The sequence below is a fragment of the Bombina bombina genome, chromosome 2, assembly GCF_027579735.1.
Source record: "Bombina bombina isolate aBomBom1 chromosome 2, aBomBom1.pri, whole genome shotgun sequence".
Taxonomy (NCBI): domain Eukaryota; kingdom Metazoa; phylum Chordata; class Amphibia; order Anura; family Bombinatoridae; genus Bombina; species Bombina bombina.
In genome coordinates, this window is record NC_069500.1 from 437,149,611 (window position 1) to 437,163,043 (window position 13,433).

Genomic DNA, 13,433 nt, shown 5'->3' on the forward strand with positions numbered 1-13,433 from the left:
TAGGGACCATCACATATTCCTGGGATTTGCCTTTCTTGACCAACATTTCCAGTGTGTGGCCCTTCCATTTGGTCTAGCCACAGCTCCCAGAATTTTTTCTAAGGTTCTGGGGGCTCTTTTGGCAGTGATCCGTTCTTTTGGAATTGCTGTGGCACCCTACCTGGACAACATATTGGTTCAGGCGCCAACTTTTCAACAAGCAAAATCTCACACAGAGATATTGTTGTCTTTTCTTTGTTCCCACGGATGGAATTTGAATCTGGAAAAAAGCTCCCTTTCCCCTGCTACAAGAGTAGTGTTCTTAGGGACCGTAATAGATTCTCTATTGATGAAGATTTTTCTGACAGAGGTCAGGAAAAACAAAATAATTTCCTCTTGCCTCTCTCTTCAGGCTACTGCTTATCCTTCAGTGGCTCAATGTATAGAGGTAATCGGTCTGATGGTGGCTTCCATGGACATCATTCCTTTTGCTCAATTCCATTTGAGAGCTCTCCAGTTGTGCATGCTCAGACAATGGAATGGCGACCATGCGGATCATGCTTTCGGAGACCTTCCTGGGTGATCGTGACCACGGGGAGCAGTCTGGAACTTGTTAAAAGCTCAGGGTCTTTGGACTCTGGAGGAGTCTGCTCTCCCTGCTCTTGAAGGAGAATTACAATGCTCTATTGGCTTGGCCTCAGTTGTCCTCAGCCCAGTTTATCAGCTTCCAGTCAGACAACATAACCTCTATGGCTTACATCAATCACCAGGGAGGAACTCGGAGTTCCTTTGCCATGAAGGGGGTTACTCGGGATTCTTCAGTGGGCAGAGACCCACAATTTCTGGGTCTCTGCCATTCACATTCCAAGAGTAGACAACAGGGAAGCGGATTTTGTGAGCAGACTTTTCATCCCGGAGAGTGGGAACTCCATCTGGAGGTGTTTTCCAGCTTAGTCCTCAAATGGTGTTTGCTGGAGTTAGATCTGATGGTGTGCCGTCAGAACGCCAAGCTTTCAAGGTACGTTTCAAGGTCAAGAGATCCGCAGGCCGTTTTGATAGATGCTCTGGCGGTTCCTTGGGTTTTCAGGGTAGCATACTTGTTTCCTCCGTTTGCTCTCCTTCCATGAGTCATTGATCGTATCAAACAGGAGAGGGCGTTGGTGATTCTAATAGCCCCTGCCTGGCCTCGCAGGATCTGGTTTGCAGACCTAGTGGAGATGCCATCTCTCCCACCTTGGAGACTACCTCTGAAGAAGGAACTCCTGATTCAGGGTCTCTTCCTTTATCCAACTCTCGTTTCTCTGACGCTGACTGTTTAATTCTGTCTGAGTGTTTTTTCTGAGTTGGTCATTGAGATCATGATTCAGGCTTGCAAACCTGTTACTAGAAAAATTTACCTTAAGATATGGCGTAAATATCTTTATTGGTGTGAATCCATGGGCTACTCTTGGAGTAGAATAAGAATTCCTAGAATTTTATCTTTTCTTCAGGACGGCATGGAAAAGTGATTGTCAGTCAGTTCCCTGAAGGGTCAGATTTCTGCTTTATCAGTTTTACTACATAAACGTTTGGCGGATGTGCCAGATGTGCAATCTTTTTGTCAGGCCATGGTCAAAATCAGGACTGTCTTTATGTCTGTTGTTCCTCCTTGGAGCCTTGACCTTGTTCTTAAAGTTTTACAGTTGGCTCCGTTTTGAGCCGTTGCATTCTATAGACATTAAGTTGTTATCTTGGAAGGTTTTGTTTCTTGTGGCTGTCTCTTCTGTTTGAAGAGTCTCGGAACTCTCAGCTCTGCAGTGTGATTCCCCTTATTTTATTTTTCATGCCGATAATGCAGTTCTTCGTACTAAGTTAGGTTTCCTTCCTAAGGTTGTTTCTAATAGAAATATCAATCAGGATATTGTTGTTCCCTCTCTGTGTCCTAATCCTTCTTCCAAAGAACGTTTGTTACACAATTTGGATGTTGTACGTGCTCTTAAATTCTACCTACAGGCGACTAAGGATTTTAGCCAGTACTGTGCCCTCTTTGTCTGTTTCTCGGGGAAATGTAAAGGTCAGAAAGCTACTGCTACTACTCCTTCTTTTTGGTTAAGAAGTATAATTCGTTTGACTTATGAGACTGCTGGACAGCAGCCTCCTGAGAGAATTACAACTCATTCCACAAGAGCTGTTTCCTCTTCTTGGGCTTTCAAAAATGAAGCTTCTGTGGAACAAATTTGCAAGGCTGCAACTTGGTTTTGTCTACATACTTTTTCCAAATTTGATATTTTTGCCTCGGCTGAGGCCTCTTTTGGGAGAAAGGTTCTTTAAGCTGTGGTGCCTTCTGTTTAGGACGGCCTGTCTTGTCCCTCCCTATTTATCCGTGTCCTCTAGCTTGGGTATTGGTTCCCAACAGTAATTACTCAAGCCATGGATTCACCATATCTTAGTAAAGAAAAACAGAATTTATGCTTACCTGATAAATTTATTTATTTACAGATATGGTGAGTCCACAGCCCCACCCTTTATTTTAAGACAGTTGTTCTTTTGACTATAACCTCAGGCACCTCTACACCTTGTGTTACACCTTTTTCTCTATTTCCCTTCGGTCGAATGACTGGGGGTTGTGGGTAAGGGAGTGATACTTAGCAGTTTAACTGTGATGCTCTTTGCCTCCTCCTGCTGGCCTGGAGTGATATTCCCAACAGTAATTACTCAAGCCGTGTACTCACCATATACGGAAAGAAATACATTTATCAGGTAAGCATAAATTCTGTTTTTTAGATGGAGTTTAATTTAAAAGTTGTAATGAAGATGCATTATAAAAAAAATTTTAATTCAATTTTCTTTATTTTAAATCACAAGGTTAAATACAGAGTTACAATAAATCAGGTTATAGCAAAGTGTGGGTTAACATATTTCGACCTGGTAGAGTAGCTGTAGGATTTATCCCATTATTGCAAGAATAGAGTCCAGTAGGATGAAGATGTCCAAATGTGGATGTATTCCGGTTTATTATAAATAACATCATAGGATAACCAGACAGTCCATGTGATTCTGTTTTTCTCATTTTATCTTCAACTTAAAACATTCAAACAAATAAACCTTATAACTATTTAACAGGTAGCTAGTGTATACATGGGATTATATAGACATCAAAATTCACAGGTATGCAGGTTGATATAGAGGGCAGAAAGTGTGTGGGTGCCTATCATCCAAGATACTATCTTGTGATTCAATAGTCTAAGGCAGTTGTCTGTCTCAGAGTGGGTGAGCTTCTATATGGGTTGAGTGGAGAGAAAAAAAGATAAGTTTTAGGGTAGAACCCCCTCTCTTCCCCCAGGCCAACAGTATCAGATGTCAATCAGTATTTCCTCCAAGTTGTGAAATATATTATGAGAGAGATCAAATCTCTATAAGGGAGGTTTCAAGAAAAATCTCATGGTGTATAAAAGGTTGGAGGATGCATCTCTTTATGGGTGGGGGGAGAGTAGGGATAAAATGTTGCCATTTATTTAAGAAATGTTTTAATCTGTATGTCACATTTAACCTAGTGTCCATTTGCTCAATAGCTGTTTAAGCAATCTATGTTTCAATGGAGCAATAGTGGGTGCTTTTTTAGAGATCTATAAGGCTAAAATACATTGACGTGCTAGTAAGATGTAGAGAGTAAGCATTGAGTGTAGTTTGCTATACTGTCTGTCCCAAATAAAAAGATAGCTCTTTCTGGGGTCTATGTGAACCTCAAGTTAAAAAGTAATCTTAATCCAGTGTTGTAGTTAGAGGCAAAAATGATTAATGTATGGACACTCATAAAAGTAATGATTAAATTAGGCTTTGGGTAGGCACATTGATTTGGATATGTCCGATTCCAAAGGGCCATGCGTGCAGGGGTGATATAATCTTTATTGATCATCCTAATATGCCTTTCTTTGAGTGTAATTGCTAGACTATCTGCTTTAGTTTTTTTTTTTTTTCAAAACTAGTGTGAATATCTCTAATTGAAATGTCACCCATCTCCTCACTTTGGCATGCCCTTCAAAATATCCTCCAGTATTCCATTAGAGGTACAAATTTTCAGTTGGTGATAAATTGGGGATAGGGAGAAACTACCCATTTTATAGGCAACATGTACATGGGCAAAGGAGAAAACTCCCAGAAAATAGGGTTTTTTGAAAATAAGATGTCTGTATAGTGCCTGACCTGTAGATACGCATAGAAATGGGAGTTAGGTAGGTCAAAATTATTGTTCAAATCTTGAAAAGTTCTAACCATGTGGGAATGGATTGAGGAGTTCACTGATCGATTTTACCCCCAAGAATTTCCAAGTTCGGAAAGGGGGCTGTGTCAATTCCAGCTGGAAAATCTTTATTCCTTGTGAGAGGAATATATTTTTGGGTGGCAGATTTTTTTTACCAAGATACCGGAAGGCTAATCACCACGCTCTCAAGGCATCCCTGTACAAAGAGTTAACCTTGATCTCCGGTGTGTTAGTATAACAGTATCTCTTATTACCCTCATTAGGCATAGACAATCCTATAGGTTTATATATATATATATATATATATATATATATATATATATATATATATATATTATTTGAGTATTTTAAATAGATTTGAAAATTATAACAATTAATTTCAAATGACTTTTTCAAAGTTTTAATCTTATGCTTTCCACCATACATGTGTTTCAAAGTAGATTTTCTTAGATATCTTTAACCCAGATGAGGAGTCTAGGGTTCTGTGTATTCAACTCAGCATAGGGTAATTAACTCTTGTATGCAAAGTGGTTACCTTTCCTGTAAATCTTAGACTATTGGACTACCTGGTAATTTATTACATAGAAGAAAGATCCTCTGTAAAGTGATATCCTGAGTTTTCCAAATGTCCATTTCTTCTTGAAATCTGTGTTTCAGAACAAAAGGGGATCGATACCACCCACTTTAGTGTCATTCACAGTGCAGCCAAATCCATTTATAGTAGATATTAGCTATATGAGATATTAGATTATGTGATATCCAATGCCACTCAGCCATACCCTAAAAGGTGGAAGCTCTGAGATTGAAATATATGATAGATAAGCAAAGACATATGGTGCTATAACCGTCTGCACCAGGTCTAGATCAATAAAATGTGCAGTGCCTAATTGCCAGTCTAGAACTAGACGGATCAACGCTGCCCAGTTAAATAACTTAAGGTTCGTCAGTGCTAGTCCTCTGTTAAGATATGTTTGGAATAATTTTTTTAACGCACATTTTCTTACCACTCCAAATAAAAGTCTCATAGGCTTGCGGTAGCAATAACCAGCCACTTGTAATGACTGATTATTTATTGTGCGCCCTTAAACAGGCAAATTTGCCAGTTTGCTGGAGCACAATAAATTAGCACTCCACTTGCAATCTAGCCAATTATTGGCAGCTGAAAAGAGACATAAATCTGTTATTTCTTATTACCTATTTCTCCAACATAGGTGTGTCCGGTCCACGGCGTCATCCTTACTTGTGGGATATTCTCTTCCCCAACAGGAAATGGCAAAGAGCCCAGCAAAGCTGGTCACATGATCCCTCCTAGGCTCCGCCTACCCCAGTCATTCTCTTTGCCGTTGTACAGGCAACATCTCCACGGAGATGGCTTAGAGTTTTTTAGTGTTTAACTGTAGTTTTTATTATTCAATCAAGAGTTTGTTATTTTAAAATAGTGCTGGTATGTACTATTTACTCAGAAACAGAAAAGAGATGAAGATTTCTGTTTGTATGAGGAAAATGATTTTAGCACCGTAACTAAAATCCATGGCTGTTCCACACAGGACTGTTGAGAGCAATTAACTTCAGTTGGGGGAACAGTGTGCAGTCTCTTACTGCTTGAGGTATGACACATTCTAACAAGACGATGTAATGCTGGAAGCTGTCATTTTCCCTATGGGATCCGGTAAGCCATGTTTATTAAGATAGTAAATAAGGGCTTCACAAGGGCTTATTAAGACTGTAGACTTTTTCTGGGCTAAATCGATTCAGTGCTTGCTTCGGCAGCACATATACTAAAATTGGAACGATACAGAGAAGATTAGCATGGCCCCTGCGCAAGGATGACACGCAAATTCGTGAAGCGTTCCATAGTCTACACCAGTCTTGCCCATACAGGAGGCCCCTAGTACATCTAGTGCGCCAATACTCCTTACTATGCAACATTTAACGGCTGTAATGGATAATTCTATCAAAAACATTTTAGCCAATATGCCCACTTATCAGCGAAAGCGCGACTGCTCTGTTTTAGAAAATTCTGTAGAGCATGAGAACGCTGATGATATGGTTCCTGAAGGGCCCCTACACCAGTCTGAGGGGGCCAGGGAGGTTTTGTCTGAGGGAGAAATTTCAGATTCAGGAAACATTTCTCAACAAGCTGAACCTGATGTGATAACTTTTAAATTTAAGTTGGAACATCTCCGCGCTCTACTTAAGGAGGTGTTATCCAATTTGGATGATTGTGATTATCTGGTCATTCCAGAACCACTATGTAAAATGGAAAAGTTCTTAGAGGCCCCGGGGCCCCCCGAAGCTTTTCCTATATCCAAGCGGGTGGCGTACATTGTTAGTAAAGAATGGGACAGGCCCGGTATACCTTTAGTACCTCCCCCCATATTTATAAAATTGTTTTCCTATAGTCGACCCCAGAAAGGACTGATGGCAGACAGTCCCCAAGGTCGAGGGGGCGGTTTCTACTCTACACAAGCGCGCCACTATACCCATAGAAGATAGTTGTGCTTTCCAAGATCCTATGGATAAAAAATTAGAAGGTCTGCTAAAGATGTTTGTTCAGCAAGGTTCCCTTCTACAACCAATTGCATGCATTGTCCCTGTCACTGCAGCCGCGTGTTTCTAGTTTGATGAGCTAGGAAAGGCGATTATTAGTAATTCTTCTTCTTATGAAGAGATTATGGACAGAATTCGTGCTCTTAAATTGGCTAATTCTTTCACCCTAGACGCCACCTTGCAATTGGCTAGGTTAGCGGCGAAAAAATTCTGGGTTTGCTATTGTGGCGCAGAGCGCTTTGGTTAAAATCTTGGGCAGCGGATGCGTCTTCCAAGAACAAATTGCTTGACATTCCTTTCAAGGGGAAAAACACTCTTTGGCCCTGACTTGAAAGAGATTATCTCTGATATCACTGGGGGCAAGGGCCACGCCCTTCCTCAGGATAGGTCTTTTCAAGACCAAAAATAAACCTAAGTTTCGTCCCTTTCGCAGAAACGGATCAGCCCCAAGGGCTACGTCCTCTAAGCAGGAAGGTAATACTTCTCAAGCCAATCCAGCCTGGAGACTTATGCAAGGCTGGAACAAAGGAAAGCAGGCCAGGAAACCTGCCACTGCTACCAAGACAGCATGAAATGCGGGCCCCCGATCCGGGACCGGATCTGGTGGGGGGCAGACTCTCTCTCTTCGCTCAGGCTGGGGCAAGAGATGTTCTGGATCCTTGGGCGCTAGAAATAGTCTCCCAAGGTTATTCTCTGGAGTTCAAAGTTGTTCTTTTGACTATAACCTCAGGCACCTCTACACCTTGTGTTACACCTTTTTCTCTATTTCCCTTCGGTCGAATGACTGGGGGTTGTGGGTAAGGGAGTGATACTTAGCAGTTTAACTGTGATGCTCTTTGCCTCCTCCTGCTGGCCTGGAGTGATATTCCCAACAGTAATTACTCAAGCCGTGTACTCACCATATACGGAAAGAAATACATTTATCAGGTAAGCATAAATTCTGTTTTTTAGATGGAGTTTAATTTAAAAGTTGTAATGAAGATGCATTATAAAAAAATTTTTAATTCAATTTTCTTTATTTTAAATCACAAGGTTAAATACAGAGTTACAATAAATCAGGTTATAGCAAAGTGTGGGTTAACATATTTCGACCTGGTAGAGTAGCTGTAGGATTTATCCCATTATTGCAAGAATAGAGTCCAGTAGGATGAAGATGTCCAAATGTGGATGTATTCCGGTTTATTATAAATAACATCATAGGATAACCAGACAGTCCATGTGATTCTGTTTTTCTCATTTTATCTTCAACTTAAAACATTCAAACAAATAAACCTTATAACTATTTAACAGGTAGCTAGTGTATAAATGGGATTATATAGACATCAAAATTCACAGGTATGCAGGTTGATATAGAGGGCAGAAAGTGTGTGGGTGCCTATCATCCAAGATACTATCTTGTGATTCAATAGTCTAAGGCAGTTGTCTGTCTCAGAGTGGGTGAGCTTCTATATGGGTTGAGTGGAGAGAAAAAAAGATAAGTTTTAGGGTAGAACCCCCTCTCTTCCCCCAGGCCAACAGTATCAGATGTCAATCAGTATTTCCTCCAAGTTGTGAAATATATTATGAGAGAGATCAAATCTCTATAAGGGAGGTTTCAAGAAAAATCTCATGGTGTATAAAAGGTTGGAGGATGCATCTCTTTATGGGTGGGGGGAGAGTAGGGATAAAATGTTGCCATTTATTTAAGAAATGTTTTAATCTGTATGTCACATTTAACCTAGTGTCCATTTGCTCAATAGCTGTTTAAGCAATCTATGTTTCAATGGAGCAATAGTGGGTGCTTTTTTAGAGATCTATAAGGCTAAAATACATTGACGTGCTAGTAAGATGTAGAGAGTAAGCATTGAGTGTAGTTTGCTATACTGTCTGTCCCAAATAAAAAGATAGCTCTTTCTGGGGTCTATGTGAACCTCAAGTTAAAAAGTAATCTTAATCCAGTGTTGTAGTTAGAGGCAAAAATGATTAATGTATGGACACTCATAAAAGTAATGATTAAATTAGGCTTTGGGTAGGCACATTGATTTGGATATGTCCGATTCCAAAGGGCCATGCGTGCAGGGGTGATATAATCTTTATTGATCATCCTAATATGCCTTTCTTTGAGTGTAATTGCTAGACTATCTGCTTTAGTTTTTTTTTTTTTTCAAAACTAGTGTGAATATCTCTAATTGAAATGTCACCCATCTCCTCACTTTGGCATGCCCTTCAAAATATCCTCCAGTATTCCATTAGAGGTACAAATTTTCAGTTGGTGATAAATTGGGGATAGGGAGAAACTACCCATTTTATAGGCAACATGTACATGGGCAAAGGAGAAAACTCCCAGAAAATAGGGTTTTTTGAAAATAAGATGTCTGTATAGTGCCTGACCTGTAGATACGCATAGAAATGGGAGTTAGGTAGGTCAAAATTATTGTTCAAATCTTGAAAAGTTCTAACCATGTGGGAATGGATTGAGGAGTTCACTGATCGATTTTACCCCCAAGAATTTCCAAGTTCGGAAAGGGGGCTGTGTCAATTCCAGCTGGAAAATCTTTATTCCTTGTGAGAGGAATATATTTTTGGGTGGCAGATTTTTTTTACCAAGATACCGGAAGGCTAATCACCACGCTCTCAAGGCATCCCTGTACAAAGAGTTAACCTTGATCTCCGGTGTGTTAGTATAACAGTATCTCTTATTACCCTCATTAGGCATAGACAATCCTATAGGTTTATATATATATATATATATATATATATATATATATATATATATATATATATATTATTTGAGTATTTTAAATAGATTTGAAAATTATAACAATTAATTTCAAATGACTTTTTCAAAGTTTTAATCTTATGCTTTCCACCATACATGTGTTTCAAAGTAGATTTTCTTAGATATCTTTAACCCAGATGAGGAGTCTAGGGTTCTGTGTATTCAACTCAGCATAGGGTAATTAACTCTTGTATGCAAAGTGGTTACCTTTCCTGTAAATCTTAGACTATTGGACTACCTGGTAATTTATTACATAGAAGAAAGATCCTCTGTAAAGTGATATCCTGAGTTTTCCAAATGTCCATTTCTTCTTGAAATCTGTGTTTCAGAACAAAAGGGGATCGATACCACCCACTTTAGTGTCATTCACAGTGCAGCCAAATCCATTTATAGTAGATATTAGCTATATGAGATATTAGATTATGTGATATCCAATGCCACTCAGCCATACCCTAAAAGGTGGAAGCTCTGAGATTGAAATATATGATAGATAAGCAAAGACATATGGTGCTATAACCGTCTGCACCAGGTCTAGATCAATAAAATGTGCAGTGCCTAATTGCCAGTCTAGAACTAGACGGATCAACGCTGCCCAGTTAAATAACTTAAGGTTCGTCAGTGCTAGTCCTCTGTTAAGATATGTTTGGAATAATTTTTTTAACGCACATTTTCTTACCACTCCAAATAAAAGTCTCATAGGCTTGCGGTAGCAATAACCAGCCACTTGTAATGACTGATTATTTATTGTGCGCCCTTAAACAGGCAAATTTGCCAGTTTGCTGGAGCACAATAAATTAGCACTCCACTTGCAATCTAGCCAATTATTGGCAGCTGAAAAGAGACATAAATCTGTTATTTCTTATTACCTATTTCTCCAACATAGGTGTGTCCGGTCCACGGCGTCATCCTTACTTGTGGGATATTCTCTTCCCCAACAGGAAATGGCAAAGAGCCCAGCAAAGCTGGTCACATGATCCCTCCTAGGCTCCGCCTACCCCAGTCATTCTCTTTGCCGTTGTACAGGCAACATCTCCACGGAGATGGCTTAGAGTTTTTTAGTGTTTAACTGTAGTTTTTATTATTCAATCAAGAGTTTGTTATTTTAAAATAGTGCTGGTATGTACTATTTACTCAGAAACAGAAAAGAGATGAAGATTTCTGTTTGTATGAGGAAAATGATTTTAGCACCGTAACTAAAATCCATGGCTGTTCCACACAGGACTGTTGAGAGCAATTAACTTCAGTTGGGGGAACAGTGTGCAGTCTCTTACTGCTTGAGGTATGACACATTCTAACAAGACGATGTAATGCTGGAAGCTGTCATTTTCCCTATGGGATCCGGTAAGCCATGTTTATTAAGATAGTAAATAAGGGCTTCACAAGGGCTTATTAAGACTGTAGACTTTTTCTGGGCTAAATCGATTCAGTGCTTGCTTCGGCAGCACATATACTAAAATTGGAACGATACAGAGAAGATTAGCATGGCCCCTGCGCAAGGATGACACGCAAATTCGTGAAGCGTTCCATAGTCTACACCAGTCTTGCCCATACAGGAGGCCCCTAGTACATCTAGTGCGCCAATACTCCTTACTATGCAACATTTAACGGCTGTAATGGATAATTCTATCAAAAACATTTTAGCCAATATGCCCACTTATCAGCGAAAGCGCGACTGCTCTGTTTTAGAAAATTCTGTAGAGCATGAGAACGCTGATGATATGGTTCCTGAAGGGCCCCTACACCAGTCTGAGGGGGCCAGGGAGGTTTTGTCTGAGGGAGAAATTTCAGATTCAGGAAACATTTCTCAACAAGCTGAACCTGATGTGATTACTTTTAAATTTAAGTTGGAACATCTCCGCGCTCTACTTAAGGAGGTGTTATCCAATTTGGATGATTGTGATTATCTGGTCATTCCAGAACCACTATGTAAAATGGAAAAGCTCTTAGAGGCCCCGGGGCCCCCCGAAGCTTTTCCTATATCCAAGCGGGTGGCGTACATTGTTAGTAAAGAATGGGACAGGCCCGGTATACCTTTAGTACCTCCCCCCATATTTATAAAATTGTTTTCCTATAGTCGACCCCAGAAAGGACTGATGGCAGACAGTCCCCAAGGTCGAGGGGGCGGTTTCTACTCTACACAAGCGCGCCACTATACCCATAGAAGATAGTTGTGCTTTCCAAGATCCTATGGATAAAAAATTAGAAGGTCTGCTAAAGATGTTTGTTCAGCAAGGTTCCCTTCTACAACCAATTGCATGCATTGTCCCTGTCACTGCAGCCGCGTGTTTCTAGTTTGATGAGCTAGGAAAGGCGATTATTAGTAATTCTTCTTCTTATGAAGAGATTATGGACAGAATTCGTGCTCTTAAATTGGCTAATTCTTTCACCCTAGACGCCACCTTGCAATTGGCTAGGTTAGCGGCGAAAAAATTCTGGGTTTGCTATTGTGGCGCAGAGCGCTTTGGTTAAAATCTTGGGCAGCGGATGCGTCTTCCAAGAACAAATTGCTTGACATTCCTTTCAAGGGGAAAAACACTCTTTGGCCCTGACTTGAAAGAGATTATCTCTGATATCACTGGGGGCAAGGGCCACGCCCTTCCTCAGGATAGGTCTTTTCAAGACCAAAAATAAACCTAAGTTTCGTCCCTTTCGCAGAAACGGATCAGCCCCAAGGGCTACGTCCTCTAAGCAGGAAGGTAATACTTCTCAAGCCAATCCAGCCTGGAGACTTATGCAAGGCTGGAACAAAGGAAAGCAGGCCAGGAAACCTGCCACTGCTACCAAGACAGCATGAAATGCGGGCCCCCGATCCGGGACCGGATCTGGTGGGGGGCAGACTCTCTCTCTTCGCTCAGGCTGGGGCAAGAGATGTTCTGGATCCTTGGGCGCTAGAAATAGTCTCCCAAGGTTATTCTCTGGAGTTCAAGGGGCTTCCTCCAAGGGGGAGGTTCCACAGGTCTCAGTTGTCTTCAGACCACATAAGAAGACAGGCATTCTTACATTGGGTAGAAGACCTGCTAAAAATGGGAGTGATTCATCCTGTTCCATTAGGAGAACAAGGGATGGGGTTCTACTCCAATCTGTTCATAGTTCCCAAAAAAGAGGGAACGTTCTGACCAATCTTAGATCTCAAGATCTTGAACAAGTTTCTCTAGGTTCCATCGTTCAAGATGGAAACCATTCGAACACTTCTTCCTTCCATCCAGGAAGGTCAATTCATGACCAAGGTGGATTTCAAGGATGCGTATCTACATATTCCTATCCACAAGGAACATCATCGGTTCCTAAGGTTTGCATTCCTGGACAAGCATTTCCAGTTCGTGGCGTTTTCTTTCGGATTAGCCACTGCTCCTAGGATTTTCTCATAGGTACTAGGGTCCCTTCTGGCGGTGCTAAGACCAAGGGGCATTGCTGTAGTACCTTACTTGGACGACATTCTGATTCGAGCGTCGTCCCTTCCTCAAGTAAAGGCTCACACGGACATTGTCCTGGCCTTTCTCAGATCTCACGGATGGAAAGTGAACGTGGAAAAGAGTTCTCTATCTCCGTCAACGAGGGTTCCCTTCTTGGGAACTATAATAGACTCCTTAGAAATGAGGATTTTTCTGACAGAAGCCAGAAAAACAAAACTTCTAGACTCTTGTCGGATACTTCATTCCGTTCCTCTTCCTTCCATAGCGCAGTGCATGGAAGTGATAGGTTTGATGGTAGCGGCAATGGACATAGTTCCTTTTGTGCGCATTCATCTAAGACCATTACAACTGTTCATGCTCAGTCAGTGGAATGGGGACTATTCAGACTTGTCTCCGAAGATACAAGTAAATCAGAGGACCAGAGACTCATTCCGTTGGTGGCTGTCCCTGGACAACCTGTCACAAGGGATGACCTTCCGCAGACCAGAGTGGG

General features: G+C 40.9%; 1 protein-coding gene and 2 non-coding genes across 3 annotated transcripts in view; all 3 read left to right on the plus strand.

Annotated features, from left to right (window-relative positions):
- Nucleotides 1-13,433, plus strand: part of CIT (citron rho-interacting serine/threonine kinase) — an 839,833-nt gene that overhangs the window by 198,274 nt on the left and 628,126 nt on the right. The gene's annotated exons all lie outside the window — the stretch shown is intronic.
- LOC128650650 (U6 spliceosomal RNA) lies at nt 5,974-6,080 on the plus strand. The gene has a single exon (XR_008400921.1). It is a non-coding gene; the product is annotated as a U6 spliceosomal RNA (small nuclear RNA).
- On the plus strand, nt 10,954-11,060 carry LOC128650652 (U6 spliceosomal RNA). Its single transcript, XR_008400923.1, has one exon. It is a non-coding gene; the product is annotated as a U6 spliceosomal RNA (small nuclear RNA).